The sequence below is a fragment of the Mesoplodon densirostris genome, chromosome 6 (genome assembly GCF_025265405.1).
Source record: "Mesoplodon densirostris isolate mMesDen1 chromosome 6, mMesDen1 primary haplotype, whole genome shotgun sequence".
In the NCBI taxonomy this organism is placed as follows: domain Eukaryota; kingdom Metazoa; phylum Chordata; class Mammalia; order Artiodactyla; family Ziphiidae; genus Mesoplodon; species Mesoplodon densirostris.
In genome coordinates, this window is record NC_082666.1 from 11,928,283 (window position 1) to 11,936,304 (window position 8,022).

Here is an 8,022-nt window from a genome sequence, read left to right on the forward strand (position 1 = left end):
CACCTCCGCCCTCAGGATGAGGCCCCCGGCTCCCCCGACCCTCACCATCCCTTCAGCCGCCAAACTGAGTCTTTTCTATTTCTCCCCTTTGGCCTAGATCTTCGCCTTTGCTGTTTACAACTCCAAAAACCTCATAACAATCCAAGGCAGCCCATTCTACAGAACTGGCAGCTCTAACTAAGCAGCAAGCTTTCCCTCTCCATGGGCTGGGAAGTCCTTCTTCTTGTCCAACCTTACAGTCTCCTGCTGCTCTTGATGTTTGCTTGCTCCAGGCTGGAGAGGGGAATGTTGTTTGGGTGGAGAGGAGGAGTTCTCGCGGGGACCTGGACCCAGGAATCTAGGTCATCTCAAAGGCACTACAACATCAAAAACCAGCCCATTCTTCCACCGCCCTCAGCTCCAGTGAAAGGAGAATCCCCTTGCTGAAAGGACTTCCTGAAATGAGCAACTGGCCCCTGCCAACTCACCCCTGTTTGGCCCAATTCAGTGACTCAGGCCATGGACTCAGGCCACCCAGGCCCTATGCTGGGCTCTGGATGTGTCCCTGACACCTCGAGGGCACAGTCTGGAGAGACAGAACTGAGTAAATTGATGGAGCTCCAGGCTGAGCTCGAGGGATGGGCAGTGGCCTGTGGAAGTTCCAGGAAGGGAAGAGTGGGCGTCACACAGGGCATAGGCAGCGGTGCTGGTTCTCCAATGCTGGGGAAGTGCTCAGAGAGGACACCAAAGGCCTGGGTGGACCCCTTGTCCACATCCCTGCTCCATCTCCACCCTCCAGTCTTGGTCCTTCTGGGGTAGGAGTTGCTCCTTGGTTTCTGGAGCTCCCCACACTCCCAAATCACCTTTAATTCCCTGCCTCTCACATATATGAGGAGCCCGTCCCCCTCCACGTGGCGGCCCCTCGCCACTCTGTTGGGAAAAGCACAGTCTCATCAGCTGAATAGATCCAGGTTTGAGCCCAGCTCCACCACTGACTAGGGAGTGACCCCAGCACGTGAATCCCTTTTCTGGGCCTCACTTTCCTCATCTGTAACATGGGGGTGATAATGAATTTAAGCAGCAGTGCAAGTTCTCTTTATTCTGCTTCTCAGAGATCCAGGCAGCCCCAAGCGGAGAACAGGAGGACCACGAGGCTCCCACAGCCCCCTGGGTCTCTGGATACACAGACACAAACACCCACGTTTTTACAATGAGCTCCGAGGTCAGAAGGGCGCCTGAGCTCTCCTTCCAAGCCCCGCCCCCTGCCCCCTGCCCGGGTCCTGCAGCCGCCACGCGCCACCTTGTGGCCAGAACTGGGAGTGTCCTGCGAGGTCTGTGGGGCACCCAGGCAAGCGACGAGGACGCTGAGGGAGGGATGCGGGAACTAAACTGCACCCGAAGAAGGAAACGAGTGAGCGGGAAGGAGGGGCCCGGGAGTCAGGTGGGCGGCAGGCAGGACGGAGGTTAGACAGGGCCGATCATCCTGACGCACTTCCCGGCCTGGATCTGGAGAAGAGACAGTAAGAGTGGGCCAGTCCCTCTGAGAAGATGGTCCCTCAGGAGAGTCCACTTCCCCCATCCTCCCGACCTGGGGGTGGGGCTGAGGAAGGGGAAAGGAAGCCAACATAATCTCATCTTACCTCCTCAACGACCCTGCAAGGTCAGCATTGACGCCATTTTACAGATGAGGAAACTGAGGTTGGGGGAGGTGAGATTGGCTGCTCAGGGTCCCACAACTAATCAGTGCAGGGGCGGGATTCGAACTGGGGGCTGCCCAGTGCCACCCCTTTTCCCTCCCCAACCTCTGACTGTAGGTTGACTAACTGTGCTCCATTCAACTCAGGAATTATTTGCTGCCTGCTCCCTGGTCAAGGGCACCCAGTCCTGGGGCAGGTGCCCACCAGCCTTATGGAGATGAGACAGTAAAGTTTAGTGGTTTGCTAATGCCTGCTTTGGCAACAGGCCCCTTGATTTGAATCCTGATTCTGCCCTGTGCCCTTAGGCAAGCTTTTGTTGGTCTGTCTTTACTTTTCTGAACCTTAGCTTCCCCATCTGTAAATTGGGGTAATACCAGTATCAACCTCAGAGTTCTGTGACGAGTGGGCTGCTGCCCGCAGGGCCCAGGTGGGGGAGGGGATGGTGGGGGAGGGGACGGTGACGCGGGGCTGCTTCCCACTCAGGAGAAGCCTCCAGACTCTTCCAAGGTGACCTCTGCCCTGGATGCCCCCACCAGCGTCCTGCATCTCCCTTCTCAGGGGCTGTGTGATTTTTCTGTCTGTCCCCCGCTCCCCAGCCAGATCCACCCTCTTCCCTCTCTGCCCGGCTGATCCCCTGGCCTTCCTCACGGCTCCCTTCCCCGGGAGAGGGAGGCAGCAGGAGCAGGGAGGGCTCCCGCTGCGCTTTCTTCCTGCACTGGGTGCACCGCTGACTACAGCTGCAGCGGAGGCCCCTCTGCTGCTCCAGCTCTCACTGCTCAGGTAATGCTGTTCTCTCTGTGGCCAGCTGCGGGGCCACCTTCAGCCCTGACCTGACCGGGTCTCTCCAAAGCCTTCCTTCCCCACTGTCATCCATTCCCTCCTTCTGGGAGCCCTCTCCCCCGGCTTCCCTCCTACCTGCCTGGCTGTTCCTTGCTCCCTTTCCCCCCAGAATGTCGGGGTGTGTCTGGGTCTGCTCCCAGCCCCCTGCCCTTCTCAAACGACCCTCCCCGGGTGAACTTCCTGACCAACCCAGCTCTCTCACGAGCCCTCTACCTGTGGTTCTTAACCCTGTTTCAACTCCCCCTTGGTAACAAATATCTTGTATCGCTCCTTATTACCCTGAAATGAACTGACGTGCATATGCATACAATTCCCCAACAGAAAAGGATCTCAATGCCCGGACTGCAATATCAGAGCGAGCCATTGTAGGCTAGCGGTGAAGTGCACAGACGCTGGTTCAAATCCTGGCTTCTCCACTTCCCAGCTGTGTGACCTTAGGTAAGTTACTTAACTTCTCTGTGCTCAGTTAGCTCCCCAGTCAAAAAGGTTTTTTGTTATCAGGATTAAATGAGTAATTATTCATGAAGCATTTAGAACGGTGCGTGGCGTATGTTACAAGCTGAATGAGTGTTGGTTAAATTTAAGATGATACATCTTTCAAGTTGTAAATACTCTTATTGACTACATTAGAAGACATGATAAAATAACGAGAAGCTTGCACCTATTCATAGAACCCCCCTGAATGCAACAGCCCCAAATGCAGACCTATGCAGAGTGAGGTATTGGCAACTCAAATACCACAAGCACTGTTGAAATTAAGTAGGTAATTTTCCCAAATGGTGGCAACTCTGGGTAAGGTTCTGAACAAAATAAAGAGCAATCTTCCTTCAATTTACGTGGAAGTTGTATTTCTGGCAAATTCAGTGTATGTTAAAGCTCAGAGCATTGATGCAAAAGTACTCTTATTTCTCTGCAAGCCAGCCCTGGGTTTGGGCTCAGACACAAGTGTTTTTCCTTCACGTGAATGTCTGGCAGGACATTCAAAAGTCAAAAGGCACGTGGAACTTCCTCCATGGTGTGGAATGTCCTGTACGTTGCAGGGCAGCCAGCATCCAGGGCCCACCCACTAAATGCCAGTGGGGCCCCCAGTCATCATGAAAACTGAATGCACCCTCACAAATTCCCCAAATAGCGCCCAGGAGGCTCCTGGGTTCTACACCAACTGCCAGAGGGACTTTTCCAAATCCCAGACTGTCGACTCCCAGTTACCCTCAGGCCAAGTCCAAATTCCTGAACCTGATGCCCAAATCCTCGTCATGCAGCTGCCGGCTTACCTCCACAGATGCGGACCCATACCACCAGCATACCACCCATACCACCCTACACACAGCTGTGCCATGTCCCCAACCCCAACTGAACACACACACACACACGCACATGCACACGCACACGCACACACACACCCTGGCTGATTTTTGGCTGACTAGTCTTTGCTCTTGGGGTCTGCTCCCTGGAAAGCCCACCCTGGTTGAATGCTGTGCTGACATCTGGCTGATCCTTTAAGACCCGGTTCTGGCATCACTTCCTCAGAGCAGCCTTGGTTACCCCCAGGCTTGGTTAGGGCCTCTTCTGTGCTCCCACAGACCCCACGGCTTTGATTGAAGCCCCCAGGACTGATTGACCGTGCCCTGTTCTAGTTGCCAGTATAGGTGTCTGTACCCTCCTGAGCAAGGGCACGTAGTAGGTGATTAATACACAAGCAAGGTCCATTGAGCCCTTGCCCTTGGTGGGCTCACATCTAGTAGAAAGACAGACGCACAGACAGGGCTGGGAGGCGGTTGCTCAGAGCCTGGTGAGAGCCCTAAGGACAGAGAGGCCAGCTGTCGGAGGGCAACTTCCCAGAGGAGGTAGGAGTTTTCCAGGTAGAGGGGAGGCAGAAGACATATCTGGCTGGAGACCCAGCGTGGGCAAAGGTCAGGTGTGGGAGAAGGCATTGTGCCATCGTACCTTCAGGATGGCAGACAGGTGAATATTGCCCGAGGTCAGATGTAGAGGGGCTGTGATCAGAGGTGAGGCTGGTGGGGCAGCAGAGGACAGCTCATGAAGAGCTTGTAAGGTACCAAGGAGGCTGGGCTTTGTGCCGGGGGTACTGGGGAGCCATAGAAGGGATTAAAGAAGGGGGTGACATGATCAGGTTTGCATGTGGCAGAGTGTCCTCTGGGAGGAGTGTGGCAGATGCACTGCAGGAGGGCAAGAGTAGAAATATTCCAGGGAAAGGTCACGGGGTCTGGATTAGGAGGAAAGTAGAGGACAGGGATGAGGGTGGGCATTTGAGTGGCAGAAAAAAACAGAATATGGTGTCTTCTGGGGCTGAGAAAGAGGGAGACGGCTGGAGTGTGCGGGATGCCTCGGGGAGAGGGATCCAGACAAACCCCGACCTCTCCACTCTAAAGGACAGGCTGCAGGCCCCTCTGCAGACACTAGAGGGAGCTCCAGGATAGGCCAGTCCCCTCTCCCACCAGCCGCCAGCCTCCACCCGCTTCTCAGAGGGGGAGTGGACCCGCCCCACGGCTCAGATGTAGGCTCTGGGGTTCCTGCCAGGGCCTGGCCCAAGCCCAGTGGCTCACAGTCTCGGGCCCGCCTCGTCCTCCAGCCACTGGCTTGCAGGGGTGGGGGGCCATCTTGCGAGGGTAGGCAGGTGGGGACAGAGGTTGGGGATTGCAGGCAAGAAGGACTGACAGCCCGTCCCGTCGCACTCTGTGCCCCATCTCCTTCTCCCCATGGGAGTAGGGGAGCGACCCACCCAAGGTCACACCACTGTCACAGCAGTGAGGGGATGGGAATGGACCAGAGCTCCCCAAGTCAGAGCAGCTCGGGAACTAGAAGAGTACAAGCCACTTGTCTACCCCCCACCCTTCCTACAAAATCCTGGGGTTGCAGAAGGGTCCCGTGAGCCACCTCCCACATCACCTGGGACCCCCAGAGTCAGGGGAGATAGCATTCCAGGCAGAGGGGGTCCATGGGTAGAGGCATGGAGGCAGGGGGAGGCTGGCAGTTTCCAGGAGCGGGGCAGAAGGCAATGTGGCAGAAGTGCAGGGAGCAGGGGTGGCCCAGAGGCGACCGGGAGGATGGGGCACCATTAGGGAGGCTGGTGCCGCCAGGGAGCGGCGGGGAGCCTCGGTGGCAACGCCAGGACAGCTGGGCATTTGCGATGGGTGGAAGGACCGCTCCGGCTGCAGGCAAGGGAGCGGCGGAATTACAATTCTTGGAAAAGTGATCGGCCTCTCCAGTTGAGTCTAAAGAGTGCAATCTTTTAAACTTTTATGAAAACAAAGAATGAGTAACAAATGGAGACACTGAAACAGGAAATCCATTTACTTTTGAATCTGATGGAAAGAGCCAATCCAAGCCCAAAGTAATGCCGACAGGACTTAATAACCTGTAACAAACCTGCCCACAGCACCATCAGAGCTCACTTCCAGCCGCCTCGCTCAATTCCGAGCCAGGAGCCCGGAATCACCATCAGAGCTCACTTCCAGCGGCCTCGTCCATTGAGCCAGGAGCCCGGGATCCGGAATCCGAGGCCTCCTGAACAGCAAAGCTTCACAAGGGGACACTGAGGCTTAGATGGGGCGGGGTCTATATGACGTCACACAACAGAGCTGGACCTGGAACAAAGACTCCCGACTCCCAAGCTTGGGGCTCTCTCTGTACACTCCTGTGTGTCTGCACACATCACACACCAAACACACAAGCACACACACACACACCCCACAGGGAATGCTCTACAAACTCAGATATGCAAATACCTGGACTGCTGCAAGATTCCACAAGCTCACAGATTGACTCACATAGATAGACCTACACCTGCCTGGATAGAAGTATGCAGACGTCCCCACAGTGCCCCCCAAGAGCACCCCAATACATACAGGAACGTGCTCACATCCTACACAGGTGCTCACACATGTACATCTGATCGTTCCAAATCTAAAGCTCAAATATGTATGGACACCCACATGGAACACACACCGCCCCCTGCAGATAGCTACAGATAGACACAAGATTCAGAACTATCCTTCAACGCACATCTACAAACACACCACTCACACATAACAGATACACAGACTCCCATTCGTTCACAGACACACACAGTCCTATGGCCACAGGCCGACACTCTGGGCTAAACAGCCATATCCCCATGCTCACATCAGGGTCAACGTGGAATGTCCAGAGACCACGCCTTGCCTCCGCAAGGGCCTGGGAAACTGAGATGGGCAGACTGCTGCCCCCTGTGGGAGCCCAAGGACCAAGCCCTTCGGAAGAGCCAGGGTGGTTCATTGCAAGTGCGCAGGCAGCTCTGTCCCCCAGCCCCGGCTCCGCCCCCACCCCCTCCTCACCCCAAAGGAGTGCGTGAGCGGGTGTGTTCCAGTGTGTCCTATGGGGGCGGGGCAGGGCAATGTAACAGTGGAAGGAGAGAGCTCATCTACCACCTGGGTTTAGGATTCCTTCCCTCCCTCCCTCCTTCCCTCCCTCCCTCCCTCCCTCCCTTCCTTCCTTCCTTCCTCCATCTGATATTTAATGAGGACCTTCTCTGAATCAGGCAAAAACAAGACGTAGCCTCTGCACCCAGGAGTGCTGTCCAGGGGTGAGCAGGCACACCCAGAGCTGAGCTGTTACATTACAATTGTGGCGATGGCTGTGAGGCCCCGGAGAGACCTGGGTTCCATCTGGGGCTGTGGGACACTGAGCGATTCACGTCCTTCTCTGAGCCTCAGATTCCTCATCTGAGAAATGGGGACCACGATCTCCCTGACCACCTGTTGGATTTGTTATTAGAATCAAATTCAATAGTGGACGTGGGGAGAAAGGGGAAGTTTCAGTACAATAAGAGTTGGATGTTTATTAGACACCAGCTGTGTGCCAGGCCCATGATATGGGAATGTGGATAAGTGCCCGGGCCCTGGAGTCAGAGAGGCCTGGCTGGGTTCAAATCCCTGCTTTTCCAGGACTAGCTCTGTGAGCTTGAGCAGGTTACTTAACCTCTCTGAGCTCCTACTTTCTCACCTGTAACATAGGTGTAATAAGAATGCCCACTTTATATGAGTGCTGTGGGATAGTGCCTGTAAAGTTTTTGGCATGAGGCCTGGCACAAAACAGGTGGTCATTAAGTTAATTCCTATTATTATGTATCAGCTTTCCTTTATTTGGTCACCTACTAGCACCTACTATGAGCCAGACATGATTTGAAGCACTCTCCAAATTCTGCCTCATTTAATCCTTCTGACAACTCTATTATCCCTGTTTTACAACTGAGGAAACTGAGGCACAGAGAGGTCAAGTCACTTATTCAAGGTCACACAGCTGGTAGGAGGCAGAACTGGAATTGGAAGCCAGGTCTGTAGGCCTCTCTAAATCTATCTACAAGGCATGCACTTTCCTCTTATAGTTCAAAGTCCTCCTCCCCTCTCCTCAGCAGCAGCCCCTGGTAAATAAATCATCCAGTAACAGTTTCTAATTCCCAGACTTGGTTGCAAATGAATTATTCACATTGTAAGGCCTGCAAACC